At 33.9% G+C, this 15,345-nt stretch overlaps 1 pseudogene; it reads left to right on the top strand.

Annotated features, from left to right (window-relative positions):
- Nucleotides 1-2,098: 2,098 nt before the first annotated feature.
- Nucleotides 2,099-15,345, top strand: part of LOC100474556 — a 73,596-nt pseudogene continuing 60,349 nt past the window's right edge.

Raw genomic sequence — 15,345 nt, 5'->3', positions numbered from 1 at the left:
TAAAAACAAAATTAAAAACACTTTATTTAAGATTTTATTTATTTGGGGGGCACAGAGGGAGAAGCAGACTTCCCACTGAGCAGAAAGCCCCATGTGCAGCTTGACTCCAAGACCCTGAGATCATGACCTGAGCTGAAAGCAGATGCTCAACCGACTCAGCCACCCAGGTTCNCAGCCACCCGGGTTCCCCCCAAAAACACTTCTTTCAGATTTGTATAGACCGAATTGGTTTCCTATGGTCGTTAAACAGTTATTTAGTGTGTGTTATGGAGCTATGTAAAACATTTTAATGAAAATTATATTTTTTCTTTGGTTTGAGAATGAAGCATTGTTATCAAAAATGTTTTTGATGATTAAAATGGAAATAATCTTTTATATAATGGGTTTTTTGACAATGTAATTTCTAGACTTTATTTTACATTAAGTAATTAAATAAAATCTAATAGAAAACTCAGGTTCTAATTGTTGGCCTGGTCTCAGTGCCCATGGACTTTGGGTATTTATGCAAGTAGGACTGATTTACACAGCAAAGTCCACCAACACCGTAACTATTAAAAATAAAAATAAATATATAAATTCAGAAAAGCAATTTTTTCTACTATAGCAATTAGATTTTGTAATTATTTACATATGTAAAATAGTACCCATTTAATTTTCATTCTTATTTTAATTTATCTTCATTCTTCATTTTTACTTGAAAATAGGGTAAATATAAGTGCTATCTGTGTATAATAGGCAGCCCTTCCAAAAATACCATAATTGGTAGATCAGGCAACACATTGCATTTTATCAACTTAATATAATTGGTTATATATTAGAAAGACATTATTTAGAGAGGATAAGTGGATGTACATCTTTATCACAAATCGTATGGAAGTTATATTACAGTCCTACAGAAGACAAAGACACAGTATAGGCATGTTTTTTCCATGAACATGATAGAAGACATAAAGTTATAATTTGAGAAAAGTATCCTGAAATAAGAAAAGAAAAATATATATGTATTGATAGGTTATTCTATGTCTANTGTATATTTTATTATCAAATAGATATGGTTGGTTATTTTTTTTCCAATTTGTTGAGTGCTTTAAAACCACTTGGAAGTATTGAACTTTAGCAAATATTGTTGCATTGGTTGAATTAATCTCCCTTATTTAGGTGATGAGTTGCATTAACATATTTCCATTGGTTTTGGTATTGAACCTTGTTAAGCACTATGAACCACAGCCAGTTCTCATTTTGTGTGGTTCAGAGTTGTACAAATTTAACTGATCATAGTTTACTTAATACCAGTCCTGGGGCACCCGGATGGCACAATTGGTTAAGTGTCTGACTCTTGGTTTCAGTTCAGGTCATGACATCGGGGTCATGAGATCAAGCCCCACATCAGGTTCTGTGCGCTCAATGTGGAGTCTGCTTGAGATTCTCTCTCNGAGATAGATTGACTATCATTGAGAAAGTTATATAGATTGACTATCATTGAGAAAGTTATCATAATATTATTGATTGTAAATTAGAGAGAATTCTATAGAAACATGGAACAATCACCATTGGGATATAAAAGCAGGTGACCTCTGAATGGAAAGTTCNAAATGCATTTGCACACACTTGCACTTTCTCTCTCTCTCTTTCTCAAATCTTTAATTAATTAATTAATAAAACCAGTTTTCTGACAACATGGTTCAAATTTCAGTTACCACAATATATTTAAACTGTGAGTTATCACATAGGGGACAAATTTCTTTGTTAGGCTTTCAGCCTACACATCATTACATATGTAACAGAGGCACATCCTAATCACTGACCAGTCACCTTAATTTTTTCCAAAATGTGTTGATTGCTGATTGATCACAGAACATCTATTAATCAGTTCTTACACACGGATAATGAAGAATGCATTTGGGTTGTCTTCTTGTTCCCAGCGATAAGCCTATCTGGCTTTTTACAGGATTGAATAATCAGTAAAGAGAATCAGCCAACAAAAACAAAAGTGCAGCCCTCTCCATCCCTAACCCCCTCCCCAAAAATGTGATAATGCTGAAAGTGAAATTCAGATCAAATGTAGATGATGGTGTACAAGAAATAGCTGACTTTGGGAATGTTGGCATTGCCACCTTTGGAGATAGTCGATTTGCAGCCGGAGGAACTTAGTGAAGGTAAATTTATTGACCTAAATGAGGAAAATGGTCATGATAAAAAGGACGAAGGTATCCCAGAGGAAACACCGTTGGCAATTAACTTCACAGTAAAGGAAGTTAGGGATATATTTCACAACATTTGAGAGCTCAAAGGATAAAATGGTAGAAGCCCATCCAAAATTTTGGAAAAGAGTATGACAGTTCTTCAAGGCTTTGAAGAGATGATTTCTTGGTATTTTAGGCTATATAACAAGCATTGTTCAAACTGTTCTTGATAAATCACACAAAATAAAACATTAATTCTCAATGTTTTTAATGTTTTAAATTATAGTGTGCTAAATAGGTGTTAGCTGTACTATGTCTTTTTTCATTTCTCTATGAATTTATAACCAAATATAAGAAACTTTTAACAATTCAATTAAAAATTTTAAAGATCACAAAACAAAGTGAAGATTGCCTGTACTTCTCTTCCCTGTTAGACTTTTGAGTGGAAAATTTGGATAACAAAGGATGGTGCAAATATTTTATTATTCTCTAAGAATCATAGATCATATGTCATATTTTCCTTCAGAGGGACTAATGCTACTGTAAAAACAAAATTAAAAACACTTTATTTAAGATTTTATTTATTTGGGGGGCACAGAGGGAGAAGCAGACTTCCCACTGAGCAGAAAGCCCCATGTGCAGCTTGACTCCAAGACCCTGAGATCATGACCTGAGCTGAAAGCAGATGCTCAACCGACTCAGCCACCCGGGTTCCCCCCAAAAACACTTCTTTTAGATTTGTATAGACCGAATTGGTTTCCTATGGTCATTAAACAGTTATTTAGTGTGTGTTATGGAGCTATATAAAACATTTTAATGAAAATTATATTTTTTCTTTGGTTTGAGAATGAAGCATTGTTATTAAGAATGTTTTTGATGATTAAAATGGAAATAATCTTTTATATAATGGGTTTTTTGACAATGTAATTTCTAGACTTTATTTTACATTAAGTAATTAAATAAAATCTAATAGAAAACTCAGGTTCTAATTGTTGGCCTGGTCTCAGTGCCCATGGACTTTGGGTATTTATGCAGGTAGGATTGATTTATACAGCAAAGTCCACCAACACCATAACTATTAAAAATAAAAATAAATATATAAATTCAGAAAAGCAATTTTTTCTACTATAGCAATTAGATTTTGTAATTATTTACATATGTAAAATAGTACCCATTTAATTTTCATTCTTATTTTAATTTATCTTCATTCTTCATTTTTACTTGAAAATAGGGTAAATATAAGTGCTATCTGTGTATAATAGGCAGCCCTTCCAAAAATACCATAATTGGTAGATCAGGCAACACATTGCATTTTATCAACTTAATATAATTGGTTATATATTAGAAAGACATTATTTAGAGAGGATAAGTGGATGTACATCTTTATCACAAATCGTATGGAAGTTATATTACAGTCCTACAGAAGACAAAGACACAGTATAGGCATGTTTTTTCCATGAACATGATAGAAGACATAAAGTTATAATTTGAGAAAAGTATCCTGAAATAAGAAAAGAAAAATATATATGTATTGATAGGTTATTCTATGTCTAAGATAGATTGACTATCATTGAGAAAGTTATATAGATTGACTATCATTGAGAAAGTTATCGTAATATTATTGATTGTAAATTAAAGAGAATTCTATAGAAACATGGAACAATCACCATTGGGATATAAAAGCAGGTGACCTCTGAATGGAAAGTTCTGTTTGCATTTATAATACACTAAAGTGACATTTAATGGTATACAATAATGTGGCTGTGCTACCACATCCTCAAAGTATGTTATAGGAATCTTACAAATTTTCAAACTTTCCTTCAAACATAAAGGCCACAGAAAATATTTTCAAATGTAAGAATTTGGGCAACAGGATTCCCATAATTTTTTTTCTCAGATATTACAAATGATTAATTAGGCACCAACTTACAAAGGAATAGAAATATAGTGATAAAATAATTGGGAATGAATACTGAATGTACTTAACTAAAGAACTATACTTGTGGAAAATATGGTTTCAGAACAGAATTTATCTGCTATAAACTGTGAAAGACAGTGTTAGGCTAATTAACAAAAGTCAAGTATAAGAGAATATTGGAGGTAGTAGGATATCAATTTCCCTCTATTTCAAAACAAAAGGTCAAAATATAGTTATGTAATTTATGAAATATATTCAAGAATGCCAGAGGTTTTAAAGGCAACAGTGAAAGAACTAATAATAATATAATCAAGGTAAATTAAGTGGTGGCAGTGAGGATGAGCAGAATAAAGGGGAGGATACCAAATTTTTATGTAAAATTCTGAGAGAATTAATGAATAAGTGGTTATGAAGGTAACCAATACCTTTCTCTATGGTGGCTGAATCAGTTTACAATCCCACCAACAGTGCATAAGGATTCCATTTTCTCCACATCTTCACCCACACTTGTTCTCTCTTTTCTTCACGATAGCCATTTTTACAGACGAAATAATACCTCATTATGGTTTTGATGTACATTTCTCTGACGATTAGCAATGTTGAGCACCTTTTCATGTGCCTTTGGCTATTTGGACATCTTCTTTGGAAAAAAAAACGTGTTTTTAGTGTCTCTGCCCATTTTTATTTTTTATTTTTTTTAAATATTTTTAAGGTTTTATTTATATATTTGACAGAGAGAGAGACAGCCAGCGAGAGAGGGAACACAAGCAGGGGGAGTGGGAAAGGAAGAAGCAGGCTCCCAGCGGAGGAGCCTGATGTGGGGCTCGATCCCAGAACGCCGGGATCACACCCTGAGCCGAAGGCAGACGCTTAAGGACTGAGCCACCCACGCGCCCCTCTCTGCTCATTTTTAAATTGGATTATTTGTGGGTTTTTGTTATTGAGTTGATGAGTTCTTTATAAATATTGGATATTAACTCCTCATCTGGTGTGTGGTTTGCCAATATTTTTCTCCCATTTGCTTGGCTGCCTTTTCACTTAGTTGATTGTTTTGCAGTGCAGAGCTTTTAAGTTTGATGTAGTCCCACTTGTTAATCTCTTTTGTTGTTTGTGTTTTTGGTGTCATATTAAGAAATCAGTGCCAAGACCACTGTTGAGGTACTTCCTACATTTTCTTCTATGTTTTATGTTTTATGTTCAAGGCCTTATGTTTAAGTCTTTGATTCAGTTTGAGTTAATCTTTGTAAATGTTGTAAAATAGAGGTCCAATTTCATTTTCCTGCATGTGGTTATCCAGTCTTCCAGGATCATTTGTTGAGGAAACTATCCTTTCCCCATTGAATGTTCTTGGCTCTCCTATGTATTAGCTGACCATATTTGTGGGAGTTTACTTCCGGGCTCTCTGTTCTGTTCTCTTTGTCTATTTTTATGCCAGTACCATGCTGTTTTAATTATAGCTTTGTAATATAATTTGGATTCTGAAAGTATGATGTCTCTGGTTTTTTTTTTTTTTTTCCTCATGACTACTTTGGGTATTCAGGGTCTTTTGTGGTTCCATACAAATTTTAGGATTTTTTTAAATTTCTGTGAAAAATGCCATTAGAATTTTGATAGGGATTAGGTTGAATCTATAGATGGCTTTAGGTAGTTTGGACATTTTAACAGTATTAGCTCTTGCAATCCATGAGAAAGGGGTATCTTTCCATTTGTATGTTCTTCAGTTTATTTTAGGAATCTTGCAGTTTTCACTGCACATATCTGTTTTTTTTTTAAGAGTTTATTTATTTGAGAGAGAAAGCAACAGAGAGCAGAGAGGGAGAAGCAGGCTGCCTGCAGGGAGCCAGATGTGGCGCTCGATCCCAGGACCCTGGAATCATGACCTGAGCTGAAGGCAGACACTTAACTGACTGAGCCATCCAGGCACCCCTATCTCTTACTTTCTTGGTTAAATTTATTCCCGGGTGTTTTATTGATGCTATTATTAATGAGATAATTTATTCTTTCTCAGATATTTCATTGTTAGTATGTATAAATGTAACTGATTTCTGTATATTAACTTTGTGTTCTGAAACTTTACTGAATTCATTGATTAGATCTAGCAATTTTTTAGTTGTCTTTAGGATTTTAAATATATAAACTCATATTATCAGCAAACAGCAACAATTTTACTTCTTCCTTTCCAATTTGGATGCTTTTATTTCATTGTCTTGCCTGATTGCTTTAGTTAGAACTTCTAGTTCTATGTTGGGTAAGAGTGGTGAGCGTGAACACTCTTGTGATCCTTACATTAAAGAAAGAGTTTTCAATTTGTTGAGTGTATAATGTTAGCTCTGAGTTTGTTATATATGGCCCTTATTATATTGAGGTATATTCTTTATTACTTAGCATGTTGAAAGTGTTTATCATGAAGTGATGTTGTATTTTGTCAATGCTTTTTTTGCATATTAAGATAGTTATGATTTTTATCTTTCATTCTTAATGTGGTATATCACATTTATTGACTTGTATATATTGAACCACCTTTGTCTTCCAAGGAGAATCGTGTTTGGTCATAGGGTAAAATCATCAAGTTCTTGAATTTAGTTTGCTAGCATCTTGTTGATGATTTTTACTTCACGGGATATTGGTCTATAATTTTCTTGCAGTGTTCTTATCTGGCTCTGCTATCAGGGCGATGCTGGCTTTTTAAAAATGTTTGGAAGACTTCCCTTCTTAAATTTTTTGGAAGAGTTTGAAAAGGGTTGGCATTAATTTTTAAATGTTTGGTAGTGATCTCCCATGAAGCCATCAGGTCCTTGTGTTTTCTCTGTTGGGAAATTTTTGATTACTAATTCAGTCTCTGCTTGCTATTGATCTGTTCAGACCTTATATTTATTCCTGGTTCAGTCTTGGTCATTTGTATGATCCCAGAAAATTATTTTTTGTAGATTATCTAGTTTGCTGTCATAGAATTATTCATAATAGCCTCTTATAATCCTCTGTATTTATGTGTCAGCTACTATTTCTCCTCTTTCATTTTTGATTTTGAATCCTTTAGTGTTAGTCTCATAATTTTCGTCAATTTTGTTTACCTTTTTGAAAAGCCAGCTCTTAGTCTTGGTGATCTTGTCTATAGTTTTTCTGGTCTCAATTTCATTTATTTTCACTCTGATTTTTTTTTTTCTTCTACCTTCGATTATTAAAAAATATTTCTTATAGGTTATCTAATTTGTTGGCATAGAATTGTCACAGTAGTCTCTTTTTCTGGTTACTTGAGGCATAAATTTAGGTTATTTGCAATCTTTCTAATTTCTTAATATATGTGTTTATTACTATAAATTCCCCCTTCAAAACAGTTTTTGCAGTGTCTCATAGGTTTTGGTAAGGTTTTTGTTTTTGTTTTCTATCCCGTGTTCATTTGTTTTGAGATACTCTCTGATTTCCCTTATATTTGTTCTTTGATTCATTGTTCAGGAATGTGTTGTTTAATTTTCTCATATTTGTAGATTTTCCAACTTTCCTCATGCATGTTTTTAAAAAAATTTTTTTATAATAATTTATTATGTTAGTCACCATACAGTATATCCTTAGTTTTTGATGTAATGTTCCATGATTCATTAGTTGCGTATAACACCCAGTGCACCACGCAATATGTGCCCTCCTTAATACCCATCACTGTCCTATCCCAGTCCTCACCCCCCTCCCCTCTGAAGCCCTCAGTTTGTTTCCCAGAGTCCATAGTCTCTCAAGGTTCATTCCCTCTTCTGTTTACCCCCTCTTTATTCTTCCCTCATGCATAATTTTTTTTAAAGATTTTATTTATTTGACAGAGACAGCCAGCGAGAGAGGGAACACAAGCAGGGGGAGTGGNACATAATTTTTTTTTAAAGATTTTATTTATTTGACAGAGACAGCCAGCAAGAGAGGGAACACAAGCAGGGGGAGTGGGAGAGGAAGAAGCAGGCTCCTAGCGGAGGAGCCTGATGTGGGGCTCGATCCCAGAACGCTGGGATCACACCCTGAGCCGAAGGCAAATGCTTAACCGCTGTGCCACCCAGGCGCCCCTATTTTTTTTTTTTTAAAGAACTCATGCATATTTTTGGTAGCTAGTTTCATACCACTGTGGTCAGAAAAGATACCTGGTGTAGGATTTCAGTCTCCTTAAATTTTCTAAGACTTGTTTTGTGTCCTATAATATGATCTGTCCTTAAGAATTTTCCATGTACAGTTGAAAAGAATGTGTGTTTTGTTGCTGTTGGATAGAATGTTCTATGGATGTCTGTTAGGTCAATTTGTCTAAGGTATGGTTCAAGTTAATTGTTTCTTTGTTGATTTTTCTGTCTAGATGATATATCCATTGTTGAAAGTGGTGTATTGAAGTTTCCTAAGATTATTGTATTGCTGTTTATTTCTCCCTTCATATCTGTTAGTATTTATTTAATGCACCTGGATACTCCAGTGTTGGGTGCATATATAATTGTTGCATCTTGATTGATTTATCCCTTTATCATTATGTATAGTGAACTTCCTCATCTCTTGTTGTTGTTTCTAGCTAAAGTCTATTTTATCTGATGAAGTATAGTTATCCCTACTTTCTTTTTGTTTCTACTTGCATGGAGTATTTTTTTTTTTTCTATCTCTTCACTTTGAGTCTGTATGAGTCACTAAATATGAAAAGGGTCCTTGGAAGCAACATATAATTGTTTTTGTTTGTTTGTTCTAAATCCAGCCATTCTGTGTCTCCTGATTGGTGATTTCAATCTATTTACACGTGGAGTAATTATGTAAATGTGTAAGGTCTTACTATTGCTAGCATATTAATTGCTTTCTAGTTGTTCTGTATTTTCATGGTTCTTTTTCCCCTCTCTTTCACAATACTTTCATAAATTATTTTCATGATGCTATGCTCAATTTCTTCTTTGCTTTTATGGATCTACTCTAGGTTTTTGCTTTGTGGTTGTCATGTGATTTACATAAACCGTCAATGAAACAGTCAATTTTAGGGAGATAGTAACTTATTTTTGCATGCATTTAAGGTCCCATCTTTATTGTCACAAGTTATCTCTTTGTCATATATTAATAATCTATAGTTGCTATAGTTTTTTTTTTTTACTCTTCTTTTCCTTTTCACTTAGAGCGGCTAACACCATTGTAATATAGAGATATAGTTTTTTAAATCTGTCTGTATTTTTTTTTACCCTTACNCATATAATTGTTTTTGCTTGTTTGTTCTAAATCCAGCCATTCTGTGTCTCCTGATTGGTGATTTCAATCTATTTACACGTGGAGTAATTATGTAAATGTGTAAGGTCTTACTATTGCTAGCATATTAATTGCTTTCTAGTTGTTCTGTATTTTCATGGTTCTTTTTCCCCTCTCTTTCACAATACTTTCATAAATTATTTTCATGATGCTATGCTCAATTTCTTCTTTGCTTTTATGGATCTACTCTAGGTTTTTGCTTTGTGGTTGTCATGTGATTTACATAAACCGTCAATGAAACAGTCAATTTTAGGGAGATAGTAACTTATTTTTGCATGCATTTAAGGTCCCATCTTTATTGTCACAAGTTATCTCTTTGTCATATATTAATAATCTATAGTTGCTATAGTTTTTTTTTTTTACTCTTCTTTTCCTTTTCACTTAGAGCGGCTAACACCATTGTAATATAGAGATATAGTTTTTTAAATCTGTCTGTATTTTTTTTTACCCTTACCAGGATGTTGTGTATTTTCATATATTTTTATAATACTAATTAATGTCTTCATTTCAGCTTGAAGAACTCATTTCAGCATTTGTTGCAGGGTAGATCTAGTGGTGATGAACTCCTTCAGCATTCATTGGTCTCAGAAAGGCTTTATTTCTCCTTAACATTTGAAGGATAACTTGCCAGATAAAGTACTCTTGGCTGGCAATTTTTTTCTTTCAACACTTTGAAAATGTCATTATATCCTTTCCTATAGAGTTTCTATGGAGAAATCAGCTGATAGCTAATGGGCTTCCTTTGTAGATTACAGTCTTTTTTTTGTCCTTGGCTGCCTTTAAGATCATTTATCATTGATTTTTGATTATTAAATTACAAAGTATCTTGCAGAAGGTCTTTTTGCATTGAAATAATGCAAATGTGTTATATTAGCTTCATGGACTTGTATGTCCAAATCTTTTCCCATGTTTGGGAAGTTCTCAGCAGTTATTTCTTCAGTTAAATTCTCTTCCCCCCTTCTACTTTTCTTCCTTCTAGAATCTCAATTATTCAGTCATTTATCTTTCTGGTGGTATCCAATAGCTCTCATAGGTTTTCCTCTCTTTTACCTACCTCTCTTCTGTTATTTCTGTATTCTTATTCTCTACGTCATTTCTTCCTTCTTCTGTCTAGTCTGCCATGCTTCAGATGCTCTCCGTTGTATTCATCTCATTTATTGAATTCTACAGATTCAGAATTTGTTTGGTATATTTTTATTTCAATGTCTTTGGAAAAGAAAGAACTTTATCTTTTCATAAATTTTATTCCTGATTTCATTGAATTGAGTCTTCTGTAGTTTGTTGAATTTTTTCTAAAGTATTTTGAATTCTTTATCAGTTAGATTGTAATATTTTATGCCTTTGATCTTGGCTTCTGGCGAATCATCTTCTTTTTATGATAACATATTTCCTTGGCTTTTTACATCGCTTGTAGTGATGTGTTCCTGCTTTTGCATTTGAGGCAGCAGACACCTCCTTAACTTAGCTTTTATGTCGTCTTTGTTTCTTACGATACACCAGACTGGCTGTTAGAAACCTCTTTTGTTTTCCAAAAACTGGCACTGTGGCTTGAGTTTGTGGTTTCTTCCCTGCTACCCACCATTGCCTTTCTGAGCATGCTCCCTACCTACCGGAGCCTCCTCTCGTGGCAGCACTGGAGGCACGCACAGGGAGGTGGCAGCAGAGTGAGAAGAGGTGGGGATCGAGCACTTGGTTTGTTGGGGATGTCCACGTCCTGTGGAGAAATCCCAAAAGGTGGTGTTCCCAGAGGTTCATGGGTAAACTTTCTGCTGAGCTCAATGCCTTCAAGTCTGTTCGAAATTCTTACTGTTTCTTTCCCTATATCCTCTTTCCCTTCAATCACAGAGTTCCCACCTCAGACCACTGTGTGCTGGTGGAGAGAGTGGGGTTTCTCCAGCAATGTCTGGGCCAGTTGGAGTCTCTGGGCTCTCTCTAACCACCTTCTTCTTGCCTTGGGGTAGAAGTCACCTCCGCCAGATAAACCAGCTCCAATCAATACCTCCTTGGGGACGAGGCAGCAGTGAGAAGGTTTCTCTTATCACCTCTACTGCAACTACAAACTTGTATCCTTTTTTTCTTTCTTTCTTTCTTTTTTTTTTTTTTTTTTGCTTTTTCTTTTTTGCCTCTAATAGTGTGCTGGAGTGTTTTTTAAGAGTTGGACTTGAGCATGTTCTCTCTTCTGGGTGGGTGCCTGCCCAGTACAGCACTAACTCAATTCTTACATAACAGTCAGAGGAGGTCCAGGCAGTCTTGCTGGTTCCATTGGTTTCACAGCCCATATGGAGATTTGACTGTTTCCGACCTGCTGCACTGGTAGGCAAAATTCCTCTGAGTCTGTTGGAGAAAGATGCAGTCTGAAAATTTCCACAGAGGTGTTATTGTTAGTGTGTGCATGTTTAATTCATTGATTATAAAGAGCATTAAAAGGTGAAATGTCTTATATCGCCATGTTGCTGATGTCACTCCAAACTAGACTGGTAAATAATAATGGTGAATAGTTATGATGGAATAGAAAATAAAATTGTTAATTTCAGCACAAAAATGAAACAATAAAAAGAAAATCAAATTCTAGAATTGAAACTGTAATCATGGATATTTAAGACTAAATATATGGATTTATTAGCAAATTAGATAAAACTTAGAATTATTAAACTGGAGAAAATAGGGGAAATGTGTATACTAACATGGATAATGGGAAGTAAAGGAATAAATATAAGGAATAAAACCCAGAAATACAAAAAGAGCATAAAAGTCATAGGAGATTAGATAAATAACTCTAACATATGAGTATAATTAGAATTCCCAGAGCCAAGACTCTATTAAAAAGCAAGTTAGGAGGGTTTACTCTGTCAGAAAACAAGATTTTTTATAATGCTATAGTAATTAAAGGAATGCATGGTATTGGCACAAGGAGAGTCTGTTATATCACTGGAAAGGAAAGTGAAATGAATTTAGAAACACTCATATACGTATGACACTTAAATGGTGACCAAAATGGTATAGTAGGTTAGTGGAGAAAGGACAGACTTAAAAAAAAAAAAGAAAAATGAAACTGAGTCACCAGGATATACATACTTTTAAATGTATTATGAATGTAAAATATCTCAACCATCTATAAAAATCAATTCTTGGTGGATTGTGTATATCTAAATGTAAAAGAAAAAACCACAGAACTTACACAGGATGAAAGGAAATATATCTTCATGATATCTGGCTAGGAGATTCTTTTTTTTTTTAATTTATTTATTTCAGAGAGAGAGCACCCCATGAGCAGGAGGGGCAGAAAGAGAGGGAGAGAGAATCCCAAGCCGACTCCATGCTGAACACAGAGGCCAACACATGGGGCTCAATCCCATGACCATAAGCCAAAACCTAGAGTTAGATGCTTAACCAACTGTGCTACCCAGGCGCCCCTGGCTAGTAAATTCTTAAAAAGATCTACTCCCCTCTTGCCTCCCTTCACCCCCGCTCCCCAAAAAAAGCCTAATCAAGAAGGGAAGAACTGATACTTGGAACTGTATTAGCATAAGGACTTTTGTTAATCAGTAGATGCTAGAGAGTAAAAAGATAATATATTGTGAGTCATATGGTATTTGATATATTTATGTGAGGGTTCTTTAGATTATATATCAACAAAGGAATGCTGTTTATATTATCTAAAGAACCCTTATAAATACAAACACCCAAATTAAAAAAAAAAAAAACAATAGGTAACACGGAAGACATCTTCGCATGGAAGATGTCTAAGTGGATAATAGCCATGTTTAAGGATAATCAAATTATTAGCATTGAAAACCTAATTAAAATCACAGTATTATTATGGTACTATCCAGTCACTGGAGGCTCTATAATGAAAAAGGTAACACCAAGTGGTAGGGAGGCTATAGAGCAACTGACACTCCCACGCACTGCTGGTATAAGTATTATCACTAAACTTGAACGTATGTATTCCTTATGACAAAGCAACTGCACTCCTAGGTGATACCCAAAAGAAATGGTTGCACGTTTGTACCAAAATACATGTACAAGAGTATTTGTAGTGGCAGTTTAATAGCTCTAAATTGAAACCACCGAAACATCAACAGTAAAATGGCCTATGCATAAGATAAAATGTCTTAGAGAAAAATACAAGCACGAACTTAGGCAGCAACATGAGTCTCTCAAATTTCTACATTAAAAGAACATGATACAAGAAATACATAGTATTTTATTTCACTTAGTTTTGCCTGTTTTTAAAATTTTGTATAATCTGTGGTTTTAGAGATCAGTATAGTGGTCACCACTGGAGTGGAATGATGGGGTAGTGATTGGAAAGGAGCGCAGTTAGAGAATAGGGTTCTGGGATGCTAGAAGTGCTTGGTTCTTATTCTAGCTGGTGGTTGTATGGTTTGTTCACTTTTGAATAAATCATGGAGTGGAAACTTTTGCTTTGTACATTGTTCTGTATACAACATAATTCAAAATATGAACTGAGAAAAATGAAGTATTTGAGTAAAAAAGGCTTTTCTAAATAATAATCAGAACAAAAATATATTTGACAATATAAGCATTAAATTTTTACACAGTAAACATGCCAATATTAAAGTCAAAACAGGTGAAAGTATGCAAAACATATGCAATGAATATAACAAATACTTGGTTTTCTTAACACTGAATATAAAGGTAAAGTTTGTTGAACTTTTTCACAAATATTCATATTTTTGTATAATTCTGGATATTCATAATAATTGAAAGATTCAAAACAGTTAATTTCTCATTTTTCAGGTAAGGAAATAAGACTCAAAGATGTTTAAGGGATTTTCAGAGATCTGGAGACAGTATGTGACAAAGCTGGGTTTCAAATCCCTATCTTTAAGTTACATCGTGTCCTTCACACCAGTCTTTCTAGCATTTTAATGTGAGTTGGATGATTTGGGGAATTTTGTTAAAACTCAGATTTTAATTTGCCAAGGCTGGAGTAGAGTCTGAGATTCTTCATTTCTTATGAGCTCCAGATGATGCTGATAATGGCCCATACACCACATTTGGACTAGCAAGGTCACTCAGCAACTCCATGTTACCCACAGCATGCTACAAATTAGGCTAGGCCATTTGGAAGTACAAAGACGCAATGCACTGTTTTTATCCTTATACAGCTGAAAACCTGGTAAGAAATTAAATTATAAAGAGCTGAAATATGATTCAACGTTCTGCTGGTAATATAAAAAACAAGTCCCCCAAAGTAACCACCACACATTTTTAGTAACAAGGTGAAGGACTTGGCAGCTTTGCCTTGTGAACTTCCTTAGAGTAGAATCATAATAGGATCATTGTGTACCAATAAGAAATATACATATAAAATCACTGGGGTGTGCAGCTCTCATAAGCTATCTTCACTGCAGAGTGGTGCCACTCTGAGAACATTGATATATTTAAGGCTTTTGGTTCTTAATAAACAATGCAATCTGCTACATCATAAGATGTGGCTGATTTGCATAAGTTTTTCATTATTTGTTGACTCAACCTCGTTTTCAAATGTTTGAACAAGCTCATATTGTAAGTAAACATTAAAAAAAATCTAATGTGCTGGTAATAGATTTTCCCAAATAAACACATTTCAGCTATAATCACAGGATATTATGAATATCTTGCCATTTCTATAATCTGAATTTTAGTCTAATTTTGTGAAGCTCATTACTGAAAAGTGGATGGTTTGCTGACTTGTACTATCAAGAGTTTTCTTAGTAGATATCTCACATCCTTGTGTGTAGTATCTAGTTATAAACTGATTTAAGCACCCTAACATTTTAATTATTAAAAAGCTTTAGTCATTCTCAAAAAATCATGTGGACTAGTTTTATGACAATTTTTATTAATAACTAGCAGGTACAGCTGATTTTTCTAGTATTCTATATACAATTTGGAAAATAAAATATCTATAAGGAAGAAAATGAAATTATGAAAATATGAACTCAGTGATAAAACTAAATATTTTCAGCATAGTATAAAAAATAACTTTTGCTC

The sequence above is a fragment of the Ailuropoda melanoleuca genome, chromosome 1, assembly GCF_002007445.2.
Source record: "Ailuropoda melanoleuca isolate Jingjing chromosome 1, ASM200744v2, whole genome shotgun sequence".
NCBI lineage: Eukaryota > Metazoa > Chordata > Mammalia > Carnivora > Ursidae > Ailuropoda > Ailuropoda melanoleuca.
The sequence above is the reverse complement of the archived record's forward strand: the minus strand, read 5'-3'. Positions and strand labels throughout refer to the sequence as shown.